Raw genomic sequence first — 13,289 nt, 5'->3', positions numbered from 1 at the left:
CTAGCCCGACCAGACGCTGTTAATACGCTACGCGAATACAGCGTCTGACCAACGAGCGGGCACCTACAAAGTGGGGAACCACAACACAACTACAAAACTTATGAAAATGTATACGTTCTTTATAAACAATGTACACGTTACCAAACGTTACTCACCTTAAGTGCATGCTTGTATTACAGAAGGTTCGTAAGTCCATTGAGAGCCCTCGTGATAAGTCCGTGGAACCAAAAAATGATACTTTCTGGCGGATTCCCTAACACCGTCAGGGTTCATCGTTGCAGAATTCAAAATGGCGCCTTGATCTCTGCGGAAATCTTTTGCGTGCGTGCGATGCGCTGCTTGAGTGTTGGTGTAGCAGCACGGTCGACAGCGCGACCTTTTGAAAGGGCATTCAGATCATGTGACCTCCCGGATATTGGAAATGGCCTGGCGTGAAAGACGATGTACCGTTCGTGAACCGTTCACACATGCTGCATATAACCATCATTTTAGGTAAGTTATTAAATCTAAATTTCAATATTCATAGCATAGATATGAAGTCTCATTATCATTTTGTTCGTCAGATGAGTTTGAAGTGACAAAAAAATGATCTAAAGTATCAAAATTCAATCCGATCGCATGCGATCGTTGGACCCTCTTCGTGTTTGGAGCTTCGTTGGTACAGCCCTGTCGCGCTACGTATGTACAGCGGCGACTGGGCTGTGTATAGTTAAACTAGCCCAGTTTTATGCCCACTCATATGAATAAAAACATCACAAAGTGTAGCATTATTCAGCAATCTGCTGAAACCACAAACTAGATCTACCCCAACAAAACAGAAGGCAGATCGAGAGAGAGAGTTGACTTGATACAGTAAGTTCAAAATCCTGAAAGGTTTCAACGGAGTAAAACTTTCACAATTTTTCCAGTTGGCCAGTGGCTCAACGAACAGGAGGTCACAATCTCACCTTTGTCAAACAACATTTCCATTTGATTCATGTCTGGGATCATCGATCGATGAACAGGCCCAGACCTACTAGCATCGATGGATTAAAGTAAAGTAAAGTAAAAGTAAAGTATGTCTGAGCTTAGGCAGTCTGCTTTCTCAATAAGAACAATAAGATAATGATAAAAACTGCACTGGAGGAATGTCTTACCAGTTGCTTACCCGACTGAATAGTCAATGCTACCATGATAAACCAATTCAAGTCTTCCCAGAAAGACATTGGAAAAACAACCCAATCAAGTATGAACCCTACCTGAGGCGGGACAGCACTAGAACAGTAACGAGGGACAAATAAGCTTTGCTTTCAGTCTCCAACATCGTTACACCCAAGCATAAACACAATCAAGGCGGTATCATCACTATCAGGCCCTTCAGTACAGTCCCGTTCATTAACTTCCGCGTCAAACACTGCACTGGGCTGTGGTCAAACTAGGGTGCAATGTGAACTGCAACTCGAGATGTGGTTGATCGGAATGTCTCCAATCAAGCGTCACCTAGATGTTGCTTACACACATTTAATTAACTGAAATAAGGTAAGAATAAAGACTGTGAGGAGCAAGCAGGTATGCTCGCTAAATTTATTGTTAAACACAGTTAAAAAGGCCATTTAATCGCCTGGCCGGCTGGCTGGTGCTGTAGGTCCCTCCACCCGGTGTTTCATTGCCAAGGTCCTCGCTTCGCTTCGCTGGAGATCCTACCAGCAGCAGTACCTAAATTTATGGATTTGTCAAATACATATCATCCTAAACACAACACATCTGACAAAACATTGCGATCAGAACGGAAAGTAAAAGCAAATATTGTAATGCAATAGTAATACGCGTTTTAAGAACCTATTTTCTACATATTTACTTACGATGTCCGTCGCGAATGCATTGGCCTGTACTGGGCGAGACCATCAGCTGTCTTACTTCATCACCGCGCCGCCGCAGTAGCTCGAAGTAAATGCTCCGTTGATCCGTAGTCCGAGGACGTACCACAGAGATACTGTGGGACGTACACGTACGTACGTCCAGCCAGTGCAGTGGTCCAGCGCCACTCACGTTGAAAGCGAGTGATCAGTGTTCCACTTGCTGCGTTTTCTGTGGGTTTTTTTTTTCCGGTCTTCTATCGTGGGCCACGGCAGGGTCACCATTAAAAACGTAATATACATGTGACAAACCTAGTCTGCAGTTCTAGACAATGTGGTGAAAATTCGCTCAATTTGATACTGATAAATACTCAGTATTAACTCTGTTGATTACAAAATAAATCAAAACTATATAATAAACGATAGATCGATCTATACCTACACTAGACAAAGCAAAGTTTGTTTACATCAAGAAAGAAGACAACATTTGGACAAAACTGTAAGAATTTAACCAAACAAAATATATGCTTGGTGATTGATTTTAGAGAAGAATTACCTGTTCTTCTTTTTTTTTCCCTCTTCTTTCTATGGTTACTAATGTCATAATGTTCATCGATTTCATTATCAGAATTTTGTTACTTCATCTTTTAATTTTTCTTTTATTATCAGCATCATTTATAATTATTATCATCATAATCATCGTCATCATTATCATTATTACCATCATTTATATACTTTTCGTCTTATAATTATTTTCAGCATCATCATCTTCACCATTTCAACTATCATCATTGTACTCATCAGTAATAAAGAATGATTGAATCGAAGCAGAAATAATTTTTATAAGTAGAACAATCGAAGTGATGATGTCACAGTCTTTTGCTATAGCTGCGGTTGGAACCAGGTGAGCTTGTTTAGAAGTAGTTTCCATGGCAATGAAAAGTTATGACATCACACGTTGGTATTGCCATTAAGGGAGGAGGAAGAGATCTCTTCCACCTCCCTGATTGAACACATCTCTTCACTTCACTTCACTTCACTTCACTTCACTTCACTTCACTTCACTTCACTTCACTTCACTTCACTTCGATCTTTAAAGGGGTCTATAGTTTTGGTTGAGGCCCAACTTCAGGTTTCTAACATTTTTGGTGAGATAATGAGAAACCTCTTATGAAATATGAAAGAGCTTGTTATTCCAAGAGGAATTCAATGTTTATTTGATGGAAATTGGTTTTGAAATGACTGAACGAATATCCAAAATAAACAGTCCTATTAAAAGGTGGGACCCACCTTTTATGACGATGTACCGCTTTGTGTTACCGGTATACCTTGTTTAATTAGGGTATCTCACCCATTCCAAAACCGACTTTCATCTAATAAACTTTGAATTCCTCTTAGCATGATATGCTCTGTACTATTTCATACGTGTTTTCTTGGTATCTCGCAAAAAGTTTAAAGCCCAATCCTCATCTCCACCAATACTATTATCATCCCTTTAAGGACTGATTAGAACATCTATCACAATATACGTAATAGTAATTTATTTCAAATCTGTATTACGGAAAACAGTGCACGAATTATACTCTGTGTTATGAAGGGAGTGTTTGCAGGGGACTAATGACGTCATAATCAAAGTTCGCGACCAAAACTAAGGCCTTGCGTGTGGCTCAAAAAAACATGAGAGTTGCATTGTGAGCATGTCTGTTGTGGAATCTCCAAAAACTGGAGTTGTGACCATGTGATTCCTTCCAACTGTCACAACATGGCCACACTGCTAGTTCCTATCGTCTCTTGATTTTTTTTTTTTTTTTTATTGTTACTCGCCAGGCGTGACGTGACCGAGAGAGAATCGATGTGTGATCACGAATCCACGAAGTGATTCTTCTGTGCAAGTCGTATGACAACCTCATGCCATGTCGTGTAACATAAATAGGCCTCTTGGCATTTTACTAAAACCGCAATACCGCCCCCTATTATTTTCCTTTGGGTGTAGATCGAAGCATGCATGCATTGTATACAAATACAGTACAGTTATATACACACATGCATACGCGCGCGCACACACACACACACACACACACACACACACACACACACGCACACACACACACACACACGATTAAACGCACACAGATATAGGCCTACTGTATAAATATATACACGAGTAATTATAAATATCGTGCGTGCGTGTGTATTACTAGTATTATGTGTGTGTGCATGTATGTTGTGCGTGCGCAAATGTGTAGTGGTCTCGTTACATTTTATCGACGTTAGGATATAATATAGACTGCATCATCGTTTTATGAATTGTATTTTTCTTTAATCACCTGGTTATCATATTATTTATATCATTGAGATGTTTTCGTTGAACACGTCTTTATAATATGCCTACTTGAGAATGTATACCTGAAAGCTTGATAAGTTACATTCCTTGTACATCTCTATCACATTATGTCACATTTCACATATCTGACATGTTCACTTCTGCTAATCATTTTAACCTTTTGAAATCTGACATATTTTGCTTATTCATTTTTCTTATACAACGCTTTTACCTCTGACCGCTTCCCCTCTTACGTAATTTGCCATAACTTTCATATTTGTGCTGCTGACATGTTTACTTTTGACTTTTTAATCTCTGAAGACTGTACCTCTTCCACTTGGACATCTGGAGGTTTTACCTCTCACACTACAGCGTATACGTACTGTCCTAGCATTCAATTCTTTTATATGGTGATATTTTCTACCTCTGACAGTTCACATTGAACCAAAGAATTTATATATAGCCTCTTTTCGAAGAATTGTGAATGAGAGTTCCCGATGATGTAGGAATTAGTTGTTATCTCCTTGTTCGTTTGTTTGTTTTTTGTTTTTGTTTTGTGTTTTTTTTTGTGTGTTTTTTTTTAAGGAAAGCTTTGAATAACACTGAAGAGTTTCATTTCAATGTCATAGTCGTAAAAGAGAGAAATATTTAAAGATCAACGGCATTGATGGGGAAGAGGTTCCTGTAAATATATGGAACCGATTTATTGACTGACTGATTGATTTTATTTCCGCAAAATGAAATATGTACATGACTTCTTATTTAATAATACAAAGAAATCATCACAAAAGTAATTAAAACGTAATCACAAAAGAAATCATCACAAAATTATACGGAACCGATGTCTCGTTAGAAAAGGAAATGTCTAGTTTTACTTCAGGAGAAATATTTAGTGAAGATTAGGAAAATTAGTAAACATTGTTCTGGCCTGCACGAGAAGCAATGTCTTGACATTCGCGTAACAATCTCTGCTCCTTTGCTCCTTTTCTCCTTTGCGGAGACATCCATTATGAACTCCGTCGTGGAGACGTTATGAGCTCCCTCGTGGAGACATTATGGTATATCGAATATTCTTGTTTATAGATTGATTATGTTTGTTTTATGTTAGTATGAAGGTATTGTCTGGGGCAAATTATTTGTTGTATAGGGTCCCAATTTTTCTCTCTTCCTTCTTTCTTTAAAACACAACAACATAATAATCTTTGGACATGCAGCGTTCTGTCACATATTGTTATGAAGAGTTTGATTGCAGAACGAGTTAACTCCATTCATGTTAATTTGAGATATTTGAACAAGTGAGGCTTCTCTGGAAAGTTTTTACTTTGCTCTGGCTTATGATAGACTTACTTTAAAATAAATTATTTTAAAATGGCGCTTACTTAACCCGCTTTGAGATCATGCTCATCGTATCTTTTAACTGAAGCACGTTTTTTGTCTTCCAACAAGTGAGTCCATATGAAAAAGGAGGGCTAGTGTCCCGCTATGTTTCGTGACTGCGCAGAATTAAGATTATAATGACAATAAGTATCAGCATCAAGAACGTTGCACTTTCACTCCAGACCTTTATGATGACAGCGATGAAAAGTGATCACATTCGGCGAATTTCATTTGTATTTTCTGTAAAATGTTTTCTAAAAAATTGACTTTGGCGTTACCTCTATCAGTCGACTAAATGAGCGTTAAAACCATACTACTATATGAATGCCATGTATCTAAACAATTAAGGGTAAGAAATTATAGGAAAAGGGAAAGAAGATAACAAACAAGTGTAAAAAATGTACGATATTATTCACTCATGTATAATAGAGTTTGAAATACCAGTCTCTATAGTTTCGGGGTAACTGAAATAGCGCCCTCTTTTGAAAATTTATGCAGGATCATTTTATTTCTTCCTGTGTTTCTGGCTACACTATTTGTAGGCCAGTATTTTACATTTGAAGAGTCTGTTCGCTAAAACCGATAAGTCCATTTTTAAAGATTTTGAAGTACGGTCTCTGCCATAAAGTACAAAATAATCCCTTTTATGATATATTGGTCACTACATTATGAAGGTACATTTTTGAAGTTATGGTCAAAAGAAGCAAAAATTTTCTTGTTATTTCTCTTTATTTTATTTTTTTTTACCTTTAATCGCAAATATCCCCTTTTGGCAAATATGGACTTATCGTTTTTTGCGAACAAACTCTTCATTTTCAAGTCTGGTGATATGGTCGGGCAGCAATAAACAGACCGATAGGTTATATTGGTGCACACATAGATAAGGAAAAGGAGAAACAGGACGTTTGAAGACATATTATTATCCTTATTTGCATCCTTTTTAAGATACTTGAGAAAATAATTGATTTATGAAAATACAAAATATGTATTTTTATTTATAAAAATAATCTAAGTAAGATTCGTTTTTTATTCATAGATTATTAATTACTATTTTCAATACTGTTTGATCTGTAGATGTTTGTCACGAATATAATTTGTAGGAACTTAGTAGATGAAATGAAATGAAATAAAATACATGTGTCTATTCTTAGGATTACAAAAGCTACAAAATGCCGCTGCACGTATTGTTTCTTTGTCAAGTAAACGCAGTCATATCACACCTATCCTGAAGAGTCTTCATTGGTTGCCTGTACAGGAGCGTATTCGGTTTAAGATACTTCTTTTGGTTTATCATGTTATTGAGGGAACAGCTCCTGATTACAATGTTTGTTTGTTTCGTCAATACCAACCTTCACGAACTCTTCGATCCTCAACTTCAGGTCTCTTACATATTCCGTTTTCTAGGAAATCTTGGGGGGAACGAGCTTTCGCTCACGCTGGACCAACACTGTGGAATTCACTTCCTCGTGAGCTGAAAGACTCAAGCTCTATAACATCTTTCAGGAGTAATCTAAAATCCTATCTGTTTAGCAGTGCATTTTGAAGACCAATGTCTTTTGAAGATGAACTTTCATGTCTTTTTTTTTCTGCTTCTTCATCTTCTTCTATTACTGTGATGTACTTGTATTTTCAATCTGTTGCTTTGATGTACAATTGTCACAAAGCGCCTTGAGCATTTAATCAAAGTGGAGAACGGCGCTATAGAAATTGTATGTATGTGTTATTATTATTATTATTATGATTGAGGGATGATGATTATACCGTAATGTCCCCCAATATACAATCGGACTTTTTGCAAATATAACTTTAAAACAATGAATCAATCAAAATGAAATTTATGAAACTATAACTCATTACCTCCATCTTACAGAAAACCTCATCCGATTTACTTCAGTGGTCACAGAGAAAATGGGGATCTTTGTAGAGCATGTCAGGAATCACTTCCCTCCAAGCTTTGTCCATTGTGTTCACACCTTACAAACACGAAGTTGTTCATTATGTTTCCGCACAAAAAAAAAAAGTTTTTAAAGAGTGACTGCTTGTTTGTTTTCATTTTCAACTAACGAAATGAATATGTCGTTACATCAAAAAGGAAGGAGTTTTTTTTTTTTTTTTTTTTTTTTTAGTTTTCAAGCGTTTGTAAGGTGTGAAAAAGTGAATGATTTTCAAAAGGGCATTGCAGACGATATTCATAAGTTCACATCATGTAGTACATAAATTGACAGCTCCACGTATAGATTTGTGGAATTTGTTGTGGTCCTTGAGCAGAGAAACCAGTACTCTAAGAAATCTTAGACAAATCACACTGAACAATTTTGATGACGTAGGAGGCTCACATATTTTAGGCATGTAGCATTGTAATTCATTACAATACCGTTTGCCGGACAAGTTCATCTGTGTAGAATCTTTGCATACCTTCTTCTTTTGTTCTGCTCCTTTGAGCCCCAACTCATGCAATCTTATGGTGAGGTTGCCATGTCATCATCCTTGTTCATCGTGATTTGTTATAGATTTTGAAAACATTCTTATTCCTCATCCCAATCACTATAAATTCTGAAACTCTGGGTACTCAGTTTAACTGATTTTGTTCAAATGTAAAAGTCTGAAAATCATCCGGATGTCTCCTTTAAGGAAAGATATTAAATTATTAACTCACGGAAGATTAGATTGAGCTCTTCCTCCTTTTTGGCTTTTTATTATCTGTTTTGTTTTCCTTTTCTTCCTTTTCTCTTTCTTCAAGATAATTATGAGCAATACATTATTTAGATATCTATATATTTACATGCTGATATGATATCATGCACAGAATTTGAATTCATTTGTTAGTTGTCCTGTCAGTTGTGAGCAAAATATTTTCATTCATATGGCCGCCAAGAGCATCCAAGCGCTAAACCTGGAAGAAACAGACCCATGACATGCTTCACAATGTTCCACATTTTTCTGTGACCACTTACGCAAACTGAATGGGACTTTTTGCAAGATGTAGGTAGAAAGTTATAGTTTCTCACATACACTGTTATAGTTTCATACCCTGAAATAGCATTCAGATGTTTAATCATTTTGAAAGTTATCAATGAGGAAATCCGAATGCATTTCTTCTTTTTTTTGGGGGGGGGGGGGCATGCTGTATAGAGACTTCAAAGTTATTTTTAACAACCCCTTTAGACACCTGTCCAGCAGCAGCAGCTTTTTACACTTCATGCTGTGGACAATGACGAGCTAAATCTCCGAGCATGACAACATTGAACATCTAGTGTGCACTATAGATAGCATCACTTTCCCATAGAATCTAATATTGATTTACCATTTCTATGTTTGTGAGTAATCGATGATTTGGTTTATTTCGTCCCTCCTTCATTCATTTGTAATAACTGTTTACCAATGCATGTGTCGCGATGTGCATTCTCTGCTGGAAATTGAACGATTGAAAATTGAACGATGATGACGTTGCTGGAGTTGGCATGACGTCATAACAGCGCCGTCATCTGACAACCCGACTGGAATGCTCTCAAGGGGGAGTGGAGTCACGTGGGTCATTGTAAAGACGGCAATGATTCTGATGGCTGAGGTAGGCCTACTATTCTTCTGTCTTATATGATGCAATACAAACGGTAGGTAATTCATGTTTATGTTGAACCAGCTGATCGAGTTCAGGACAGCATCACTTGGTTTGACAACTTCTGTATAGGCCCTCCTAGAAACTTTCGAAGGTGGTAGTTCTCCACAATGTAACGCAGGGTTTGGTCGGGATGACCGGGTTCTCCAGGTCGGGAAGCCCAATTTGACGATGGCTTGTCCTTCAGCATGGAGGGTTCGGATGCGGTTCCAGGGTGAGCCGCTGCTTCCGAGGGAGGTTGAAAAACAAACACTCAAACAAAATGTTACTATAAAAGAAATCGCAGGGAATGATAGGACTAAAGAATCTGTAAATTTGCAATCGTCATTAAAATCAAAGGAATACAGAGACATCAAATACTGGGTCTAAAGGGCAATTACCCCTTGGACAATACCCCAGACCCTCCTGACCCTAACCGTATTCCTAATCCTGAACCTAACCCTAACCATAACCCAAACTCTAACTCTAAACCTAACCCTAACCCTATTCTTTAATCCAACCTTATTACTAACCAGTATTTAGCCCGGGAGGGGTGATTGTCGGGGGGGGGGGGGGTTATACCCTGCTTATGATACGCTAATACTGCTTATTCGGGACTCTGTTCAAGGGGGCAGTATCGTTGCAAATTTTGCAAAGAACGTGAATGTCATCAGATTCAGAGATTTTTTTTTTTTTTTTTTGGGGGGGGGGGGGGGCTTGAGAGGCATCAATTTTGTTTATGATTGAAAAAAAAAATAAATATTGAGTGTAGATACGACAGATAACATTGACAAAAAGAAGTAGAAAAATATTACATGGACATGCAACACTAAACATTTGGCGCCTTCTCACTCAGGGAAGCCATTAAATATTCCTATTTAGGTATTCCCTTCTTTGTCCCTGAAATTCGTTTCTGTCTTGTTCATTTCCCTCGTGTTTGTCCTTCTCGGTAAAACGATAAAAATACTCGTAATTTCAAGTTGTTTATCTATATGGCTGCATCATGTGTGTATGTGTTTTGTTCCTTCAGTTAAAAAGAAGAGAGAAATGTTAGAAATCATATCGGCCATAGGCCGTCATCCCAACGAAGCGAATTGCATATCGATAACGGTCTCTTTCACCTTAAGATACGTTATAATGATATGTACGTAAATTATGTAAGTATATATATATTTTTTAGCACTCTTGTTTAGATTTTGATGTGATGTCTTGTTGATTTTGTCATAACGATTTCAATTGTACAAGTGGAGAAATAAAACAAACGGAGAGTGAAATACAATTGAATATCCAAGGATAAGACGATGATAGTCGAGCAATGCATCACTTAATGGTCCAGCTTGAACCCTCTCCACCATGAGAAAAAGAAATAGTAATTTCTTATCTTCTTCTTCTTTTTTTAAATCACCATCATTGCCTCGCATTTTATATGAAGGTAAAAGAAAACACCTTTTATTTGTCACTTTACTAACAAACAAAAAATGCGCCCGACATATTTTACTTTCATTCATGTTTGTGTTTATTTCATCGAGAGTCTCTGGGAAAGTCCATTTCTATACGGTTGATAAAAAGTAAATAATTTTTTTTTTTTGTATGTGGAATTTCATTTCAACTCATTCTATTCGGCTATTTAACATTACAAGATGAGTATATATATATATATATATATATATATATATATATATATATATATAGATATATATATATTATTGTTATTACTTTTAGGAGGATTGTATTACAAGACTGTGATTGATATATTTAACGTATGTATTTGTCTGTTATACTGTTATATACTCATGAAGTTGACCTCAAGATATTATGTTCAAATTGACTTTAAAAAAAATCGGGAGCACTGCTAGACCGGGATTTATACCTAACTCCTATATCCTCTCGATTATACTGACGACTGCTCGCTTATCTACTCAACTATATATCTATCTCTCGCTTTAAGAGAATCACACGGATATAGTACATATCATATTGATATCATAGGTGTCATAATATGTCCTATATACGCATATATAGCATATACTGTATATAATCATGTATATATATATATATATATATATATATATATATATATATATATATATATAAATATATGTATTGATATCTATATATGTATATAAGGCATATTTGATATATAGTATATTACATATTTATGCGTGTGTGTGTGTGTGTAAGTAAATGTATATTGTTATGTATATGCATAATTATGCTGCTGTTGGGATTTTGATAAGTCCTGCACTATAAATGCAGCATCAAAGAACGCACACTCAGCACCAGTCCTCATCTCTCTCGGCACTTTGTGGAGTAAATGCAAATCAAAATGGCGGCAAATCGGGAACCGTCTTTTCGTGTCAGTGGACGTTTTTATTTAGCGTTTACGTCGTAGAACGTCATATAAAACTTTGAAGAACATATACACTCAGAGCGTTAGCCTAACAGTACTTGTAGGTATTTCAATCAACATAGCAACAAGCCCACAGCGTGAGTCGTGAGGAGTCACGCAAATGAAAAAGGTTAGCATAAAACACATTGTCCTCTACCGAGCAACGTAAAAGAAACCACGTCTTGATTCCTGCCTCCATTCAGTGATTTTAAGTTATCAGACAAGGTATTCGTTACATTTAAAACACATTTATATATCTATGAAGACAGCATCAACATTCTCGACTTCTCAAAACATCCCTATGTCGACGAGAGACGAGCCGGCAGACAGTGTTGTTTAAGTACATTCTGTTTAAGTTTTGAAGAGTAAAATACTGTGGGCGAACAATTAACAAAAAAAAAAAATGGAGAAAATGATAATGTTATCTTATTAAGGGGCTTGCCGCGTTTATAATATGAGCAATAAATAAATATAACTGTGATATCCGTTCATGAATGAACGCTATAAGTACACAATACCGGCACACTAATACGTAGAAAAATAATAAATTCATTCTGCTTTTTTTTTTTCATTTTTAACTATAAGACTCCATATAATCGTGCTTTTTGCACACATCTTTCAATACAAAACTGGGTCGACAATTGCACTAGATTTTTTTTCATATGACGATTCACTTTCAGAATTAGTAATAAACATACAAATAGTCTCCGAAAGGAGAAGCAACTATCACAATTTGACAAATCGAACACGATCACATAGCGGAAACATTTAAAGTGTGTAGAAAAATATCAAAGTCAAACTTAGGAAAATAATTCACTTTAGATTTTTCCCCCAGCGCAACAATTAACCACCAAAACAATCTAGCTGTTAGATTCACCACAAATGTCAGTGACGATTGTGTAATCTGTGATGCAGTATTTCATTGTGCATTTGTACTGTCTCAAACAAAACGTGAAGAAAAAAAAAAGAACAAGTGTCGATAAAAAGAAAAAAAAAAACAGAATCACATCAAAACGCTACCCAGTTCTAAGATGTGTGAAAATTGAAGGTGCAACATTTTGCGCAAATTTGCACAGCAAATTTTTGGACAAATTCACCATAATACAAAAATATATACCGATGTCACTGTTCGGATTTTGTTTTTTTTCTTTTTCTTCTTCTTCTCCTTCTTCTTCTGCTTTCAGAGTGACCTTTTTCAACGCGAATACAAATTTGGCAGTTTTCACAGTATTCTTTTTTGTGTGTGTTTGTGTTCACTCTCAAAAGAATGAGAGTAGCTTTAGAAAATGATAAAGCTGCCTTAGGACGAGTATGACCAGTATTACACAATCATATAATCTAAATGCAGGTTCTACCGGTATAAACACGTGCAAACATGAATGTAAGACATGATAGTATGTGGCAAAGACACGATGGCTAGAGTGATTAGAATCTAAACCTAGAATGTATAAACGCCGAAACGATTTCATGTATCATTCTTTTTTTTTATTCCAGCAGCGAATGTTCAATCATGCAAGAATGGCAACCGCTAGAGGTGTCATTTTTACGACTTTGACTTTCTCACCCATTTTTTTTTTTTTTTTTTTTTTGTCCTTCGCTGGGAAAATTCCCACGTCCAAGTGTTTACAAACAATTGACAACTAGTCGAATTATCAAAACACTCATACAAATTTTTATCTAAATAATGTATCATGATTATATAATTTTTGTAACATCCACCATACGTGTTCACTTAAGCGACAATGTAAAAAGACTGCAACTTTTTTTCTC

At 36.4% G+C, this 13,289-nt stretch overlaps 1 protein-coding gene across 1 annotated transcript in view; it reads right to left on the bottom strand.

Moving 5' to 3' along the window:
* LOC140245491 (glycerol-3-phosphate dehydrogenase, mitochondrial-like) overlaps positions 1–1,981 on the bottom strand; it is a 33,519-nt gene extending 31,538 nt beyond the window's left edge. The window contains exon 1 of the mRNA XM_072325061.1: positions 1,842–1,981. The gene's annotated coding sequence lies outside the window, so the exon portion shown is untranslated. The remainder of the gene's footprint in view (positions 1–1,841) is intronic.
* Between the last annotated feature and the right edge of the window lie 11,308 nt (positions 1,982–13,289).

Source organism: Diadema setosum, chromosome 22, assembly GCF_964275005.1.
Source record: "Diadema setosum chromosome 22, eeDiaSeto1, whole genome shotgun sequence".
Classification (NCBI taxonomy): Eukaryota; Metazoa; Echinodermata; class Echinoidea; order Diadematoida; family Diadematidae; genus Diadema; species Diadema setosum.
This window is presented reverse-complemented; position numbering and strand designations above follow the sequence as displayed.